The sequence below is a fragment of the Falco naumanni genome, chromosome 18 (genome assembly GCF_017639655.2).
Source record: "Falco naumanni isolate bFalNau1 chromosome 18, bFalNau1.pat, whole genome shotgun sequence".
NCBI classification, from domain to species: domain Eukaryota; kingdom Metazoa; phylum Chordata; class Aves; order Falconiformes; family Falconidae; genus Falco; species Falco naumanni.
The window spans coordinates 3,885,752-3,902,633 of record NC_054071.1 but is presented as its reverse complement, the minus strand read 5'-3'; the positions used below and the strand labels follow the sequence as shown (position 1 = coordinate 3,902,633).

Below are 16,882 nucleotides of genomic sequence, written 5' to 3'. Positions count from 1 at the left end.
GGAGCGCAGTCCCTCCCACCTGGGCTGAGCTTTGCTCGCCGCCCCTCCGTGCGCAGGGTGCAGCCCTGCTCAGGCCAGGTGTGATGCAAGAGGGAAGACCCAGACACTGGGATTACAACCCGGAGTAGCGCTGAGCTGGCAAGAAGCCAGCCTGCCTCCAAACCCTGCTGGCACCCGGCGGCTGAAGGCAGAGAGCTGCTCAGGAGGGGCACTTTGAGCTGGTGCTGAGAAGGTGGATCCGCTTGGGGCAGCTGAGGATCCGATGCTCCGAGTGCCAAGGGTCAGGATGGTGCTCTGCCCCTGCAATCCCACGCGGCTCAGCAGTCGCCACGAGCACATGGAGGGAGAACAGACAGGGGGGACTGTGCTTCAGTCTCGCCCGACGTTGGGCTGTAGGCTGCGAAAATAAACGAAGAGGGAATACAAAGCGCACAACTCACCCCTCTCTAGCTGGAGCATTGCAATCGTGTTTGCTACTCTCGGGAGGTGCCTGTTGCTCCCTGGTGCAGAGGGCACCACAGGTGGATCTGTTCAAGGGATGAGCCCTTTAAAGAGGTTACACCTGGCACTTTGTCACTGCCTCGGTGGCACAGGTGCTGCATTAACGAGTGAATTTGGTCCAATTCGGTGCAAAGGGAAAGAAATGATATCCCGTTCCGTCTGGCTAAAGGGCGGCTGTAGACTTCTGAGCCTGCTCTGACCTGATCTAAAAAAAGACCCAGGTCTGCCCACACCCTCGGCACAATTACCTGACTGGTGCATTACAGGGAGCAGATTAAAATGTCTCTCTAACTTGTGTGTGCACAGCGTCCAGCCCAGAGCAGCCAGGCCTGACTACTGCATTTAGTGTTCCCACATTGGGAACGGATGATAATAAATAATCCCCAAACGTCTTTTTGTATTGCTGGACATTTTGGCTTGAGGGTTTCTTCCCGTTTCAACGGGCACAGAGCCATGGAGCAGCCTTTAAAATCATGTGTCTGAAATACCCTTTTTCAAGGGAACTGCCTATTCTGCTGCCCATAAATGCTTTCGGCTTACCGCAACATTGCCACACCGCTAAGGGATGCTTTGAAATGTCCGATTTTATCAGGAAATACACCATATAAATTCCCTTCCTTTAAATTCCTTGATCTCACTTTACAATCTTTCCAACGTTTTACTTATCAGGGGTTGTTTTTTCCTTTCCTTACTTCCCTGGGTAAACAAAAAAGCCTCTTCACTTCTGTAACGGCTGCAAGATTGCAGTGGGGAGGGATCGCCCGGCCGCTCTCCTTTTTCCTGGCTGGTAAAATTCACCTTTGACGAGGTCCTTGACAGGCAGCATTTATAACCTGGAGGACATTCAGCATCGCTGTGACTGCACACGCATCACCAGCGTGAGCCTCCGGCTGGAGGGAGCAGACGGGGGGTAACGTTGGGGAACCACGATCTGTGTTAGGTCCCTCGAGCTGAGCATCTTCTCTCCCACAGGGTGCTTGGGCAGGTACAGAGGACTGCGCCGTTTGCAGCAGCTACAGGCAGTGTCGGAAGGGAAAGCACCAGGGCTTTTGGGGGGTTTTGGCAGCAGCACAAGGTGCCTCTGTGCTTTGGTCTTGTTGTTTGTGGCCTGCACTCAGAGCACATCTGGGCTTTGACGGTGTTCTTCTGTGGGGTTTGCAACCCTGGTAAGCTCAACCCTGTGTCATCCTAATGACCCTGTGTTTATCCCAACAGAGGATAAAATGTGTTGTTCAGGGCTAATCACCTCCTTTGGAAAAACAGCACGTGGGCATGCACATCCAGGAGTGACCCCGCGCTGGACCACCCCACCCCACTGCCCCAGCTCCAGGCAGCAGCAGCTGGTTCGTGCCTCACGCGCAAGAAGGTGGTGATCAGATCAGCTCAAACCTGGCTGTGGTGCTGGGCTGGCGTCCGCAAAAGAAGGTGCTTCCATTGCACTGACACCTTTCACTAACATTAACTTGCTCAGCAATGCATAAATAGATGGAAAACTCTTTGGTGTGTTTTAACATCCTGGCCCGTTTGCCCCAGGCTTGAGGAGGCTTCTGTGTCCCAGAGTGATGCAATTTTTTTTCAGTGGGTATTGGATTGTTACTGCTATTGGCACTTATAAAGCCAAATTGAAATCCTGTGTTGCTTTTTTAACATTGCTTTCAATCTGCAGTACATTCACGAGTCAGTGCTTTTCCATTTGCATTGTGTAAGGCACTCGGAGATGTCCTGGAGGGGCCAGTTGCTATAGAAAAAGGCTTGTTTGTTGCAGTCCTGTCAAATTCCTCCCCGAATGCTGAAGCCAACACGAGCATGGAGATATTGCAAGACCCCTCAGAAAAAAACCCACCATTTTCCTTTGGCTTTGACTTTGCTGGTTTTGCAGTGAAGCCAAGCTGTTCAGTGGCTCTTTTGCCAAGCCATTACGTTTACTTTGTGCTCTCCGTGTGCACGGAAGATTAACAGAAAAAAATTAATGAGGTGCACAGAGGGCTTGTCAATGCAGCAGGGTATTTTGCCCTGCCCCGGTGGATCACTAACCACCCCCTGTGTTGCACAGGTGTGAAAATCTGCTTGCGTTAGGGCTCTGTGACCCCAGTTACAACCTGGGCTAAGCTGAATTTACTGAGGATGTTTTGTATTTAAGCAGCAAGGCCTGCGAGAAGCACACGCCAGTCAGCTGTGGGGGTGTGCTGACAGTGAAGTGAAAAATCCCACCACAAACAAGCCTCTGCGTCATCCTGGATTTCCCCACCCTGAAGGCCCCAAACACGATTAGCAAACAACATATCCCTAGACTCTGTAAGTAGTTACACAGTCGTGCAGGTGGGTTAGACCATGGTAATGCAGCTTCTCCGAGGTGGAAGGGCTGGAAGGGGTGGAAGGGGTGCTTAGCAGGCTGTAAATGCCCCTTTTTTGTTTTCAGGAGAAAGCAGAGGGAAATCAGGAGGAGTGGGAGACTGGCTGGAGGATTATGCTCTGGTCACAGCTGGGAGCTGGAGCTGGCTGAGGAAAACTGAAGTGGCCATAGGAGTGGCTGGAGGAAAGTCTTCCTCCTGGGCTCTGCGCAGCTCGGCACAATCACCAGCAAACGGAGCCGTGCCAGTAACAGCAAGATGTGCAGGGGCTTTGCAGAGGAGCTCGACCTTCCCAGCAGAAGCAGCCTGCAAAAATAAAGAATGAAAATTTATTTCAAGAACAAGAGAGGCAGATAACCATGCAGCCAAGATCGTGTAGGTTTTGTAAATGCACGTTTACTTGTGTCTGGAATCTGAGCAAAATAAACACCCAGGTATCAGTGAGCTGACCCAACATAAATGAGCATTTTCAGAGGAACAAATATTGATTATGAATAACACTTGGGAGTGCTTCCATGGAATGCACCTGCGCAAATGAGGAGAAAAAGTTGTAAATCTCTGTCACCTCTGCTGCTTAGAACCAACGATTTGTTTCGTGTGTAACTGGAGGGAAGCCCCAGTGGCTCCGAGGGCTGCAGGCTGGGGCAGGGGGTGAGGTGGCTGGAGTGTTCAGGCCATGCAGGATGGAACAAGGGACTGTTCTCCAGGTCCTTCTTCACCCTGGGAACACCCCTGGGCAGCAACAGCGCGGAATCCTCTGTGACCACCTCTGCTGGTAGCTCCCTTGTCTCTTTTCTTAACTAAAATGGACCTGTCTGTGCAGAGCAGATTTCTCTGGGCATGGCCCTACCCAGGGTGCGCTCATAAAAGACAAAGTATTAATTTGTCAGCTAAAAAAGAACAAATACAATTTGTGAGCTGGCCCAAGCAGCTGCTTTGCCCAATTGTCCTTCGGGAATGCTCTGCCCTGTGTCCTGTGTTACGCAGCGAGACCACCTCCCCCTCACCACCGGCTCCAGAAAGCCTTGCAGGAGTCTGACACACGAGAAGTGAAGTGGCACCGTGCCCAACACATCAGAACTGACACGGGAAGTCGACAGAGCTGTGAATCTGGGCAGGAGGCAGACGGCTGCTGTCTTCCTCCGTCCTCTTCCTCCCCCCCTTCCAGCCTTCCTCCCTCCTCTGGGGCTTCCAAAAATGAAGACGACATGGTAAGTGCTGAAATACCTACCTGAAAAAGCCACAGAGGGCTATGACCTTCCCAGGATTGATGGCACAACTGTTACAAACAGAGCAAGTCCAGGCAGCTCCCAGGGAAACCTCTGAGGGATGCCTGACCTGCTCGGTACTTAACTGGAGCCCGGCCAGCCTGGCAAGCAGCGCAGGGCAGGGGAGAGGAGCACAAGTACCCACCGAGGTCTGGAATTTGGTCCTGCTGCCACCCCCAAACACCCCCAGAGACACCCCGATCCAAACCAGCCCCTTCTTTTGGTGTGAGAGCATGCAGGCACAGCGTCTAGCGCTGTTTGGCAACACTGAGCCTGAAGCACTGAACAACATGCAGCTGAGGGGACTCGGGGACAGGCTGATGCTGGGTACCCCGGGGCAGGAGGCAGCCCTTCACACCTCCGCTACACCCTGGTACTGCAGGGCTCGTCTCAACGGCCACGTGCGTGCTGCAGAGACCTCACCGCTTCCGAAGCCTCCGCCAGGTGAGTCAGACTTTTCCTTGGAACAACAAAACACATTTACTCAGAACAGTGACGAGGCCCTTTGGTTCCCTGAGGGAATGTTAATCAGCCTCCTCTTACTGAAAAAGGACCTTTTGTTTTCTAGACTTTACAGTTCAGATTTTCATAGACGGAAAGGGCAAGCCTCAGTGAAAGCCACACCATGCCCGGGAGCATCGGTGAGAGTCAGAGACAGCCACGAGCCGGGTGAGGGAAAGGGGGAAAGGACCAGCTCCCTCGGTCCTGCACGCACGGCTGCAGCTCTGCGGTGGGGGCTGAGCGGGGTGCCCCGAGCCGACAGATGTGTCTGTGCAAGAGGGAATCGAAAAGCAACCGCTGCGGCCCGGAGCGTGCCAGTGGCGTGGGTTGGGTTGCAGCAGAGCTCCATGTATCTGTCTGCACATGCCGGGTGGTGCGAGGGCTTCAGCAGCCAGCGAGGGGAAAACCACTGACGTCAATGCAATAGGATGAGGTCCTGCTGCTGCCCTGCACGGGCAAAGCTGAGGTGGCAGCACCAGGCGGTTCCTACAGCCTCCCTGAAGGAATTACCTCGCTGTGGAGGTGGAGCACTGAGAAAAACCCTTCTGGGGCACCGCTGTGTGAGACTGGTAGTTTACCATGTGCCAATGAGCTATGGACAAGCCCAAAAGAAGACGGGTATCTAGAGGCTCCCTGCCCCAAAGGGTACTGAGGATGTTGTACAGGTGTTTCTCAGCACATAACAAAGAGTCTCCCGAGCCACTGTCACCCAGGATGCATCTTTGATTTCTCTGGGGTGCCCTCTCAGAGGCTGGGGACATTAAAGGCAGCAAAAGAGCACAGGACAGCTCTCTGCAGCCTGCATCTGCAGCTTGCATTTTGCTCCTAAAATTGCAAAGAGTTGAGACTGGATTCTTCTTTTCTTAACCCTTTTCCTGAGGCAGCTTTTAACTGATCATTTCCAGTGAGGAAACCTTGTATGGGGAATAAATGCCTTCATATTGCTGTGGTGTGTGATGCTGCAGGAGGGCAGGAGCAGGCAGCGTGCGAGTTGTGCCACGTGGTAGCACCCATCTGTCAGAAGCTGAGACATCACGGTCCAAAACCTTCCTTAGATGCCTCCAGGATCCGCCCCGGATACAACCGTGAACAATCCCACATTGATGTAAGACACAATGAATCATGGAGCCACCTGGCTCTCCACCAGAGGTGTATTTTAGTCTGTGCCAAGCGACGCCATCCCCTTGCAGCTAGTCATCACAGATTTGTGTTGGCCCTGGAGGCAATCCCTGCCAGCAGAGTCCTGGGGGACCCTCAGCTGGGTTGTTCAAGGGCGTTCTGCAAGCTGGGGCTCTCAGGTACCAGAGGATCTTCCCAGTGCCCGTGCCAGACACCCCACATTAACTCAACAAGGACAGCATGGTGCAAAGGCACGTGAGCATGGGCTAACAAGAGACCTTCCACTCCAGGTGTGGAACTACCACATGGTGTTTCCAGAGGAGCAGCGACACTCCCTCGTCTCTTGCTGCTACAGCGAGTTTCTGGGAGTCTGTTTCTCTATCCACTAGTCCTCATGCCCTGCCTCAGGCTTTGCTCCCAGCCAGCCGGAGCCAGAACATGAATGGACACCTCCAAGGCACACGCTAGCCATGGTTCGGCAGGCGTTTCCACCATCCTTCTGTACGTGATCAGAGACACAGGGCTGTGGAGATGCTGCCTGAAAAAAACCCACGGTTGGAGCCATTCCAGTAACTATCTGCTAAATCCCAGGGGTTTTCAGAGGAGACTGTCCTGGTCACCCCCAGGCTGAGCTACCCAGCAGCAGGACTCATCCTGCCTCAGTAAGCCGGAAGCCGTTTCATCATTAAAAACATAAGCTGGTTGAAAGTCTCAGCTGGCTGCTGGTTAGCCCCCCAGGAGCTGCAGTGCTGGGGGAAGGCTGCAGAGCTTCTCAGCAGGCAGGGGCTCTCTCAGAGGAGAAATCCCGGAGGTGTTTGTGTTTATGTGTGCCCAAAGATACAGAGGCTTCTCCTCTGCAGAGCAGGGTTTGTTACCCCATCAGTGCAAAATCCCTGGCTGTTTAAAGGAAACTTTTCAGTTTAAGAGTGAGTCACTCCGGGAGAGACCCCACAGAGCTTCTCTCACCCATGCACCCTGACTGCTTGCAGAAGCTTCTTGGCATTTAGGCACTGCCCTGCATCATGACCCTCTCAAGTACCTGCAGTAGCTGTTACCTGTCATGGCATGTGGGGCACACCGCTCTGCCCTCTGCCAGACCTGCAGATAACCCACCTGTGAGCCACCGAGCTGGCTGGCGCAGAAGCTGTGAGCACAAGCCACTGGAGAACCCCCAAAGTGGCCAGCCGTGAAGGATCCCTTGCACGCGCACAGGGTGAAGTCCTGCGGTCAGTTTGGTTGGGCTCAGAGTCAGCAGCTCACGCGCCATGGGTTATAGTCATATGCAAGATTTTTGAAAGATGATTAGTTGGGCGGTTGACGCTGTAACTGCTGTAAAGAAATCCAGTGTGATGGCCCTTAAATCCAGGTGGCAGCCAGGCCCGTGGCACGGGTGTGCTGTGCGCAAAGCCTGCAGATGGTCCGTGGAGCTGAGATGAAGGCATCACACCTGTCTATGTGCACGCTTGTTTGCGCTCCAGTGACCTCTCAGCAGAAGCATTTCTGCACACACTGACAGCACTACAAGAGGAGAGACATTAACCTCTGAGCCACAGCTGTTGACAGCTTTCAACTGATCATGGAAAAGTTTTCTTCTCCGGGATAGGAGATTTGTCTGAGGTTTCATGGCGGGTGGAAGAAGAAAAGAGAATGGAATCCAGCTCTTCCCACTCGGCCTGACCAGTGGACTATCCTTCCCACCTCACAGCTACACTTTACCACCACCAATTTTTCCTTTTCCAGGAATTAGATTCCTGCAACCCTAAGGCAAGAAACGGTTTTTGTCTCGGAGTTGGCGTCTTTCTTATCAAGGTGAAGTCAATGAGAACAATTGCTTTCCACACTTGCTTTTCCTCTCCATAACCATCATTGTTTGCTCATGCTGCAATGCCCCAAGCCACCAACTGATAGGGATTGGCAATTCAGGTGAGTTGCACCCATATTTGTTCAACGGAAAAACCCGTAAACCCTACTGCAATGAGGGTAGGGAGAGGATTCTGGGCACAGCCAGCAGTGTTAATTACAGCTCTTATTGATAATAGCAGGAGTGAGTAGGAATGAAAGAAGGGACGGCACAGGAAGAGGAAAGGTTGAGCCAAAGTGTATTTGAGGGCCTCCAGATGGGTGCAGCAGCAGCAGCGGGCTAGGGAAGAATAGGCTGATTATTGTGAGTTTACTGGCATAAAGTGGGCAAGGATGGTGAGAAAGGTGAGAATCATTCGGTGCTGGAGGGCTGCCAGGAGCTGTGAGTGGGATAGGGCAGTGCTGAGGGCATGCAGCTACCTCTCTGCAGCTGTGCGTGGATAGGCACATGCATATTTCCATCTTACAATGGCTAAAATCCACTGAAATCTGTAGCAGCCTTTGAGGGACTGAGGATCAAGCACTTTCTCAGCAGCTGTTCCCAGATCTCCCATGGTAAAAGAGTTGGGATGAGCTCTCGGGATCTGTTTTCCACATTGAGCCACTCACGGGCCATGCGCAAAGTGCTACCTGGAAAGTGGCATCTTCCCTCGGATGCTGTGTAGTCTGGGGCATGCATCATTGCACTGGGACTTCACAAAGTGCTTGCTTTGCCTTTGTTTGCAGACCAGGGAAGCATCCGGACTGCCAGGGTGGGTTTCTGTGCGGCTCACATTTCAGGGGACCCAAAGACAATGAAACCATGGTTTGTCTGATTGGGGGCATTGCAAAGGGCTGACTCACAGCTGCTGACACTTGTCAAGCATTTTGATATTTATGGAAGGCTGTTCACATCTGCAGTGCAGGGTATAGCAGGGCCAAATGCTCTGCGTGCTTTCTCCATGCCTCAGCCCCGGCCTGCAGTGCCCTTGTCCAACTGCTGCCGAGCTCCTGGACTGGAAAGGCACATGCCGCTCTCTGCCCGTGCGTGGTCCCTCTGCGGGCTCCAGGCCGGGCCATTTCTCAGTGAAAGAGACATCTCTTTGTCCTAGCCAAAACCCTCAATACGAGTCCTGTCCATTCCTGTCCCATGTGGTCCTGCAATAGGGTTTTTTTTTTTCAGGCTTTGCCCTTGGCTCAGGGATGCAAAGGGCTCTCCAGCGGGGATGGCCAGGCCATGGCAGTAATAACCTGATGGCATAGACAGCTCACAGCAAAGCACTAGTGCCCCTGAAATCCCCTCCGCAGGGGAAGCAAATGCCCATCAGACACCACTTTATTAAAAAACTCTTCGTTTTGATGTGGGGCGCCTTCCCTTTCAAGTTCTTGCCTCTGCTATTGTCCAAGTCTGCAGGAAAAGGAAGAAGAGGCCCCCGTGGTTCCTTCCTGCAGTGAGACATGGCTGTCGGCAGACAGGGCAGGTTCGGCTGCTCCGTGTGCGCCTGGCTCCTCTCCACACCGGAGCTGTGCTGGGAGCAGGCTCCAGCCTGCGGGATTGCCACGCCAACACCTTTCACCAGTGCTAAATTCACTTCAAGGCTAAAGGAAGCTGCTAATGGACTCTAATGGAGCTGTGGCGATTCTCCTGGGAAGCAGACAAGCTGTCCTGAAGAGAGAAAACGCAGCGAACGGATCACTAACACTTCCACGGTTGTTCTGGCTGTCACTCTGAGACATCCCTTGGGGTCACAGCTTCAGCAAATTGTAACGGAGGAAGATTTGCAACTCCAGGCATGACCACCGAGGCAGGCGGGATGGGAAATGTCAGCATGTGTCAGTGGCACCGCTCTGGAGGACTTTGGGTAGCTCGTGTTCTGCCTCGCCAGTCCCGATTCTGCCAGATAACACTGGCACCTTCCACTCGGAGCTCTTTGGTGAGACGCCCTGCTGGAGATGGCTCCTGGCAGCAGGGACAGGGCTGACCTATGCGTCAGGCATGACATGCAGGCCTCTTTACTTTTTATTTTGCCCCAAGGAATTTTCAGCGCTTGTCTCACGACACTGACAAAAACGTGTCATGGGAAAACAGAACAAACCCCAAAATGCTCTGCGTTTACAAGAACAAGATGGTTTTGTCTGTTTCCCTGCACGTTTGTGAATTAGCGCTTGCTTGCCTGTGTTCTCCCTCTCCCTCCTGCCCCTAACTGTGGGTAAGCCATGGCGCTACAGCTCACCAGCTGCAGCACGAGGAAAGGATCAGCTCCTAGATCTCGGCCAAGAAACGAACGGCTCCAGACTACAGAGCCCTAGTGCACTCCATACAGGTCATGGTCTATTTATTGATTCATTTTAATACCAGAAGTACTGCATTACTACGTCCTTCTCTGTTAATTCAAGTGCCACAGCTCCATGCTGCAGTCCTGTGCCAGCAAAGCAGACATGAGGATGAGCTCATGACGTTGGAAATACATGCCCAGCTCCAGGTTCTGCTCATGCTCCCAAGCATCACCTCAGACTTATTTCTCTCCCTCTGTAACACACACTTAGAGCTTGGCTCTCATTTCCAAAGGGCCTCGAGATCCTCAAAAGGTCCCCGAGAAATGTAAAGCACGGCTCTCCCACCTTGTTTCCTAGCTGGGCTTTCCCACCGCGTTGTTCACAGTTTGCAGAAATGGAAATCATGCCTCATTGGCCACTGTCAGGACGCAGGGAGCCAGATTTATATGGCGCAAGTCTGTGTTTATAAGAGAAGACGCCGAGCGCTGCCAAGAATGTGTTGTTTCTGGATTTCTTGGGCATTATCTGACACCCTACAGCAGCAGCGAGAGGGGAGGTTGTAACAGCGTCCGTTTGGGAGGCATGAGGACATTCAAGCATCAAACTGAGCTTTTAGACCCTTTAAAAAAATAATGAAGAGCACCACGCTGTTCCACTTAACCCAGAATAACACGACACAAAGCTCGGAGAAAGATTTAGAAACTTTTTTGGGAAATAATACAGGGGAGAAAACACATAAAAAGCTAATTAGGGCTTGATCTCTCCGGCATGCTGCAGCTCCCTCATCTTTCTGCGGGGCTCTGCTTCCCAGCAGACCGATTCTGCAACAGCGGATTGATTTCATTTACCCTTTGTGCTCATTTTAGGTCTACCGCAGGTTCGGGGGTGCGAGAAATCCGGTGGTCTCCTGTTGCCCTCCAGTGGCAGCGGCTCACAGCAGCCCCAGCGCGGGGCACGGCCATCGGGAATCGCAAGGTAATTCCCCCCTGGTGTTTAATACACGGATAATGAACAACGTGGTTAATGAACAGGCAGCTAGCCCACCCCAGCCAGCTGGAGATGCTGGTGCTTTCTCACAGCGCTCCCCCCGTGCTGCCCAGCACAGGAGCAGGCTGCCAGCCAGCTCTGCTCCACGGCATAAACTGCTCTGGGAAGCGCCCTTCGCCAGTTCCCGTTTAGGAATGGGAATAGCCTGATTTTTAAAGCATTTTCTTCTCTTTCAGATTCTTTCTAGGTTGAGCCAGGAGAGCAGCACGCAGTAGTTGTAGGATGGCAACGTTTTTCCCCATTTTTTTAGAGCTTTGCTCTGTGCCGTGCCCTGCTCCGAATGCACAGCACCTATCGCACCATGGGGGCAATAGCAGCATGAGTAACCTCGGTGTAACAAGTAACCAGGTGTGAGCCCCCTGGCTTGATGCCCCCCTCGGCGCCCAGCTCAGCGCCGCCCAACACACCGGCTCACCGTGTTTGTGACACATGCTCCCCTGTGTTTCCTCAGGGATAAGGACCTCCTAGATGAGATCTGACTTGGCAGCACTGCTCACTAAAGCATTGATCCCTGTGACCCGATACACAAATAATTACATTACAACAAATCCAATACGGTGTTATCCAGCCCACACAGGAGATAGGCTCGGAGGAGCACAGCCCTCACCACTTCAGCCTGGATGGGCAGGTGCCCCGTGTGCCCCGCCACTCCCATTTTCCTTTAAAATGCTCCTTTTGAAGCATTTTTGTAGTTCCCTCCCCTTGTGACTGTGCTGTTTGCTGTGCCATTTCACAACCCAGGCTGCGAGGGCAGCGCTGTTTGTGCCTCTGGGGCCCGGCCCAAGGCCCACCGCCCCGCTGGGGAAGGGCAGCCCCGAGGCCCCGGGCAGTGAGGGGTCTCCATGACCCCCCCGAGGCCCTGGTGCCCACCGGCTGCTGCGCTGCCCCCGAGGCCGCCATGGCAAGGGGTGACCGGGCCCTGCCCGCAGCGCCGGGGGCAGCCGCCCCACCAGGCCCCGCACACCCGCCGCCCCGTTCCCGCCATTTCTCCTCAGCCGCGCCCAGCCCCCGCAGCCCGGCCGCTCCCCCCCCCTCCCTCCGGGCCGCTCCAAGCCGCGGGGGTGGCGGGGCCCCCCGCCCCGCTCCGATGGTGCACAGATGGCGCGGCGCTCCCGCTGTCCGCCCCCCCCCGCGGAGCCGGAGTGGTCAGGCCCAGTCACGTGGAGCCTGCCCGCCCCATTGCGGCGGGCGCGCGAGGGTGCGCGCGGCGGGAGTCGCGTCCCGCCCGGGGCCGCCAGGGGGCGCCGCGAGGCAGGTGCGGGGGGGCGCGTGGGCGCCTGCGCGGGGCGCGGGGCGCGCGCGGGGTTGCACGTGTGGGTGATTGTGCGTGCCCGGGAGTGCGCAGGGTGTGCATCGGGTGTGCCCAGGGTGTGCATCGGGTGTGCATCAGGTGTGCATCGGGTGTGCGTTGGGTGTGCATTGGGTATGTATAGGGTGGGCATCGAGTGTGCCCTGGGTGTGCATCGGGTGTGCATCAGGTGTGCATCGGGTGTGCATTGGGTGTGCTCAGGGTGTGCATCAGGTGTGCATCGGGTGTGCCCAGGGTGTGCATCGGGTGTGCATCGGGTGTGCTCAGGGTGTGCATTGGGTGTGCTCAGGGTGTGCATCGGGTGTGCCCAGGGTGTGCATCGAGTGTGCCCAGGGTGTGCTCAGGGTGTGTATTGGGTGTGCTCAGGGTGTGCATCGAGTGTGCCCAGGGTGTGCATTGGGTGTGCCTGGGTGTGCCCAGGGTGTGCAAGTGCATGCAGGTGATATCGCACCTGGGTGTGCACGCGTGATTGTGCCCATGTGTGAGGGCATGTGTGCACACAAGCATTGTGTGTGAGTGTTAAACGTGGGTCCATGGGAATGCACAAGTGCATGCACATGGGGGGGCATGTGATTGCACGTGTTTTTGTGCCCATGCTTGATTGCACATGTGAGTACGTGATCGCACATCTGTGCATGCATGCCCATGCGTGATTGCTCATGTGTGTATGTGATTGCACGTGTCTGCGTGTGCAAGGAATGGTGCACAGGACTGTGTATGCCTCCTGTGGTGTGCACAGGGGAAGGTGTGTGCAAGCATGTGATTGCATGAGCGGACGCTGCACGTGGGCCCGCGTGTGCAGCACACTTGTGGCGTGTGAGGGGCATGTCTGTGGCTGTGGCGAGCGCAGAGGAGTGTCCCCTTCCCCAACCCACGCCCTGTGTTGGCTGCACCAGCCTTTGCCATCCGCTGGTGTGCAGGGACCAGGGCTGGGGTATGAGCCGCAGCAGCAGCAGCAGCAGCAGCAGCAGCAGCAGCAGCAGCACTCCACGCATGGTCCTCCCTGAAACGCAGCCCTGGTAGCGCCTCCCAGCACTGGCTGCGCAGGGCGGGCTGGGGTGGGCGCTCCCTCCTGGGGTGGCAGTTCTGCAGCCCCCTGGCACGCTGCTGCATGGCTGGTTCACATCCCCGCTCGCCCAGCCACGCGGTCCCTCCTTGCACGCTCTCCCCCGTGCTCACGCTGCCTGCAGAGCGCTCCTGGCTGGCTTCGCTGCCTCCGGCGGGATTTCCAGCCTTGGAAATGGGAACGGTTGGGCATGGGTTGGTGGCTTGGATGAAGTGGAATCCATCAACAGCTTCTCGTGGAAGGAGCGGTGCAGGCTGGCGGGGCCGGTGTCGGGCACGGAGCCGGGGGTGAAGCACATGGGGCTGGCAGCGCTGGTGTCCCTCGCACAGGCTGTGCCGGGCCCGGTGAGCGTCGGGCGCTGAGGCTGCGGTGGGGGGATGCTGCTGCTGGTGGTGACAGGATGCCCACCCGCCTGGCGCTGCTCGCCGTGGTATCCCGCGCGGCGGTGTTGCAAGCCCTTCCCAGAACAGCAATGAGCACCTTTGCACCGCGGAGCTCGGCGGTCTCCCCGCTGCTTGGAGAGTGTTTATTTTTGTCATTAAAAGGCAGGCATATGTTTCTCTTCTATTCCGCTCCTTCTACAACTGCCTGCTGGGGATTTTCAATTATTTTTATTATTTTATATTTCATTTACGCCTGGAGGCTCTGTCATGCTAGAGGCTTTACAAACACAGTTTTTCCTACTGAGTTTACAATCTGGGCAGACAATGGATGAGAGGAATTAAGTGTTAATGGTCTCATTTTATAGCTTGGGAATTGAGACCTGCTGTTCCTCAGTGTCTGGTCTGGGATCACGCAGGGAATGTGTAGGGAAGCTGGGAAGGGAACCAGACCCCGAGCTTCTCCATGCTGAGGCATTCGGGCTGCTGCTTCTTCAGAGCCTGCGATGCAGGATGGATCAGGACTTGCTGAAACGGGGATGAATTGGTTCACAAAGCCGTGCTGAGCCAACACCGCACTCGGGAGGGCGAGCCCCGAGGGTGGGAGCAGAGCATGGAGCAGGAAAGCTCAGGAAAGCCCCAAAGTGCCTGGAAAGCTGGTGCCAGGGAGGGCTGGGTGGCAGAAGCCGGCAGCATGTTGGGTGGAAGGATGCACCCCATGCACCCGGTGCTGCGATAGCGCATCCCTCTTCTTACGCTGCGTTGGTGCGGAGGAGTTTTCTTATTCCCTGTGCAGCTTGGCTTGGTGCTGCTGTCCCTCTAGAGCCTGGCAAACCTGGAACCAATGCTTTTTAATGTTTATTTTGCAGGGAAAGCTGATGGATGCGCGTTGCCCAGAAGCACCACAGCAGCGGAGAGTGCTTCACCCGGGAGAGGAGACTCCAGAAAATGGGTATGTGGCAGGGGAGAGATGGGATGACCTCCTACTCAAGCCCTTCACCATCACTGCATTGCTGGCAGCGTCAGGGATCGTGTAGGGATTGATGAAATGAAAGCTGTGGGAGCAGGCTGGCGTCTCTCTGCAGCTGGAAGAAGAGCAGAGTGGGGACAAATGGGGTCACGCTATCCCTGCCGCCATCCCACCGACGTCCCGTTGTCTCACCAGCTTACCTTGCAGTGCCTGCGCCCGCTCCTGGCTGCTTGACTGATGCCAGTGATAAAATCCACATTTCCTGAGCGGCGGTGGGACTCACGCTCCAGACGTGACTTGGGCTGCGCTACGGGCAGAGCGAGCGGAACCTCGAAGGACAACGCTGCTCTGTCCTGCCATAGCCCAGCCTGGGGCACAAACGAGCTGTCATTCCATTTATCATTGCATCACTCATTTTGGGGGGTCTGCTTGGGCATTTTTTAGTAAATAGCTTTTATTTCTCACCTCTTGCATGTGTCCTGGATTTTAATGGTCTTTGGAAAATGCCTAGTGAAACATCTTTAAGGCCAAAAACAGGTGTCTGATGCCTTATCTGTTTGCTCACATTCTGGTTTGCGGGGGAGAAGTGAGTTGGCAGCATCTCGGAGAACAAAATATTGAAGTGTTTTTCTAAGTGTGGGGAAACTTTCCTTGATAACAGATTTCATGTCACTGTATGTTTATTTCTTTAAAGCTTGGGTAGGTGGAGTGTGGGCTGTGGGCTGTATCCCTTTCAGGTAAAAGCCATCTGCCTAGGTGGAGCAACCTTTGTTGTTTTTGTTCATTTAACTTCTGCAGAAAGCCACAAAGAAAAGACTTTTCTATGCAAACAAGGGGAAGAGGCATTACCGGAGTGAACCCCCATGGAGCCAGGGAGGTTTCAGTTTGCAATAAGTGGGTTTGGAGGTGAAATGGAGGTGGCAGCTTCTGCTGCTGGTTGTGTTGCAGAGCCCTGCCGTGCATCCTCCCGCGTGTTTAGCCGGCGGAGCCCCGCGGCAGACGAGAAGAGTGGGCAGAGCACGGGGGGTCTTCTGGGGCTGAGCGCTGCAGACGTGTCAGGTGGAGGGGTTTGAAGTATGCGTTGAAAGCAGTAATTGCCCTGGCGTTAGCCTCCATTAAAATCAAAAAAAGCAAAGTTAAATTATGCCTCACACATGCTGGAGGAGCGTAGAAGCCTTCACAGGAAGAGCATCTAAGAGGTTTGGCCTCTTCCCCCTGAAATAAGCGGCTGAAATAAGCGTGTTTCTCCATGATGTTGAGAAAGAACCTAATTCTGGGATTTTCCTGTGCATTTTTGCTGGCAAATACAGGAATCGCTGTGTAACATAATGCCGGTGACTTGTTAATAGGGTTTTAGGGAAACAGAAAGACTCTAGCAGTTAGCAGGGGTACCGTCTGCTGTGGAAATTTCTGTTCTAACTTCTTGCCAGCTGTGGCTTTCCTACGGTGCAAGATTTACACCTCTGCGAGGTTTGTTCTCACCTGCATCGCAATGACTAAGTCTTTGAGTCATCGAGTGTGGCCTTGGCTGAAATGACGGTTGTTTTTTTTTTTTCTTGGTTCATCTACAAGAGCTTGGAAGCTAAGGCTGTCCACTGTTTTGTAGGGACCCGGCAGCAGCGTGGGGCTTAAGGAATTTGGCTTTTTGTGGGGTTTTGGGTAGAAATTTGTGGTTATGCTCAAGCAACCTGTTTTCACGGGGCTGCTGCATACGTGCAGGTTCCGGCGCTGCACGTGACAGCAGCAATCTAGCTCCCCGTGGGTTAGATTGTGGAGTGATTAAAAATCCGAATGAGGCCTTGTGGGGCAAAATGCATGTTTGTAAAGTTCACTTTTTTTTTAAAAAAAAGCCGCTTTCTTCAGCTGCCTGAAAAAATCACAGCTCCTGGGCTTGGGAAGGGGCTGCCCTCCGCTCGCACCCTGCTCATTGTGCTGAGCTGCAGCAGCTGCGGTGCAGTGTCCCAAGGGATCCCGAGTGGTGGGAGGTGACTGGAAAAGGCCGTTTATGTGTTTCAAAATTATCTAGGAGATCTGGGTACGAAGCTAGTGGAAGGCGATACGTGGGAGATGTCATTTTTACGGGAAGAGGTGAGAAACATGAAGTTCAGCATTCCAAACGGATTATTGAAATCCCATGGAAAAGGCACTGGCAGTCTGATTCAGAGCTAAAAAGAGAGTGACTCAAAGCCTTTTAAAAATTGTTTCCAGTATATTTACATTAAGCCAAACTAAAATGACTGCTTTTTAGCCTGCT

At 54.2% G+C, this 16,882-nt stretch overlaps 1 long non-coding RNA gene across 1 annotated transcript; it reads right to left on the bottom strand.

The window, feature by feature from the left end:
- Positions 1–10,545: 10,545 nt before the first annotated feature.
- On the bottom strand, positions 10,546–11,830 carry LOC121098931. Its single transcript, XR_005831377.1, has 2 exons — positions 11,319–11,830; positions 10,546–10,842 (listed from the first exon to the last, which is right to left on the bottom strand). It is a non-coding gene; the product is annotated as an uncharacterized LOC121098931 (long non-coding RNA).
- Between the last annotated feature and the right edge of the window lie 5,052 nt (positions 11,831–16,882).